This window comes from Hipposideros armiger, unplaced genomic scaffold, assembly GCF_001890085.2.
Source record: "Hipposideros armiger isolate ML-2016 unplaced genomic scaffold, ASM189008v1 scaffold_141, whole genome shotgun sequence".
In the NCBI taxonomy this organism is placed as follows: Eukaryota; Metazoa; Chordata; class Mammalia; order Chiroptera; family Hipposideridae; genus Hipposideros; species Hipposideros armiger.
This window is the reverse complement of record NW_017731491.1, coordinates 3,105,802-3,108,191: the sequence shown is the minus strand read 5'-3', so window position 1 is coordinate 3,108,191 and position 2,390 is coordinate 3,105,802.

Genomic DNA, 2,390 nt, shown 5'->3' with positions numbered 1-2,390 from the left:
TGCCACATGGGCTGCAGCCTACGCTGTCACCGGCGACTCACAGCAGCCCAGCTCCAGATTGAGCTGTTGTTCAGCATCTTAGCTGCAGAGGGCAGTGTTCACTGGCCCTCATATGTGGGATCCGAACCGGGGCCCTCTGGCATCCCAAGTGAGTTCTTAACCATCGCGCCACTCGGCCGGCCCAGCCTCTATTTGTTTTTATGTATTAGGTAGATCTGCTACATCTCCCAGTCTTGGCTGGGTGGCCTTATGAAGTAGGTGCCCTGTGGGGGCCCTGGCACAGTCTCCCTGGTCACCTGTACCAGGTGTTCCAGGAGCGTCCCTGTGTGGGCTATGTGCCCTCCTGTTACAGTCAAGTCTTGATTGCTATTGGCATGTCAGCGGGTAGGATTGACCCTCAGACTGACTGGCTGTGAGGTTGACACATCCTCAGCTTACAAGCTGCTGTGTAGGGGCGCTTACCCCACTGAGTGGGACTTGCCCCAGCAGGCTCTGGTGCCTGTTGAGACCTTGTGTATGCCACTTGTGGGGCTAATTGGGCGGTGCTCTGCTGTGATCTGAAGCCAACCTCCAAATATGTCAGTTCTGGGGCCTCTTGGGAGGGGCTCTAGTGCAGGCCCAAGTCACCCACTGCCTATGACTGGCCAGGGACTACCTTGTAGAAGCTACAGAGTGATCCGTGGTTGGTTGCTTCCTGTGCTAAACCTGGAGGTGCATGGAAGAGGCCATGCTGCAGAACTGAGAACGTCTGCCACCAGTACTGGGGCTGGGGTAGGTCCAGGACACCCAGAGGACTGAAGCCACCTGCCAGCTGCCTGTAAGGCTCAGCAACTAATAAGCCTTAGTGGCTTATTAGTGAGTTGGGTGAGGTGGGGTTTCAGGGAGTCACGAGTGGGACAAATTGTGTTCACCAGCTTAATGTAGATTCCAGTTTGGTGCCAGCGCTGAGCCTAGAGCTACTCAGCAAAAGCCTCAGAGCACACCAAGGCCAGCCACTGCCCACCTGAGGCCCGCAGACCGAGTTTTCCAAAAAGGAGTGCAATGCAGGCAGGGCTGCCTGCTTACCAAAAGTCTGGTGGGGCAGGGTCTCAAGGAGTCACCAGGGTGGAGGGAACAGAGCTCACCAGAGCAACTTAGATTTACATTTGGCCTGTGTATGATGGGGGGAGGGGGGGATGGAATCAACACAGGAAAGTTTACACCTGCCTGCTGACTACACGGGAGGCCCCTCACAGGGAAAATGGCAATTGTACTTAGTCCTCACCTCGAAGCCACACAACTCAGTCTCTCCCTGTATGTCTCCAACACCCCCGAGTCATTGTCCCTCCACTAGAGACCAGGGTGTGTGCCCGCAAGTGCGTCTGTGCATGAGCCAGTTAAGAGGAAATCTGGGATTCCCACAGCCTTCAGACCCACCAAGTGTCAGAATCTCCAGCTTTTCACAGCCAGATGTAGTGTGGGCTCCTCTTCCTGGCACTAGTACTCTAGGCTGGGACCCCTCGCTCAAGAAGGGTCCTCCGTGGCCGAGATATCCCTCCTGATTCTGAACTGCCACATGGAGGCCTGGGACCCGTTTTGCATCTCCGCCCCTCCTACCAGTCTCGATGTGCCTTGTTTAAATCCTGTTATAAAACTACTGTTCAGCTAGACTTCAGATGGCTCTCCAGGTTGATTGTTCTATAATTTAGTGGTCATTTTAACATGTTCATGGGAGAAGACAAGCCCAGCAATCTTGGATCTCCAATTCCCTAAAAACCCTTTGGATGCTAGGTGACCAGTATTCTGGGGATTCAAGTCAGGACATCCAACATGTGTAAAGCACAGCGAAAGCCTTCGGGCTTCTGGGGCAAGAGTGAATACTCTTTTGGTACATTTCAACCAAAATGTACAACAATGCTAAGTATCTTCAAGAACCCAAGACCACTGGGCAGAATCTCATTCATTGAGAAAAGTGGGTAGGAAACCCAATCTCTGGGCCCTGACCACAAGAGAGCCAAATCATTTTAAGGGTGGCTGTAATATGTCATTCCTGGCTTCACCCCTCTGGGCTCAGCTGCAAGAGCCACTGTCAGAAAGGGCTGCCGGAGAGAGTGGGGCCTTGGAAAACAAGCCTGCAGCTTGTTTTCCCACTTTGGGCTCTTGTGGATTCCACCACAGGAGCCCCTGACACCACCGCTGTTGGCTCCTTTATCCAAATCAGGGAAGAGAGCAGACACCAAAGGCAGTGCTAGCACTGCTCTGAGGGAAAAAAAGCCTTCCATCAAGGCCCTGTACCCTGCCAATTTACATCTTACTCTATGACCGGTGCTTAACAGACTCAGTCCCTAGTAGCACTCAACTTAAAAAGGTTTTAAATCTGTGCACAAGGAAAACAAAAAAATAAAATCACA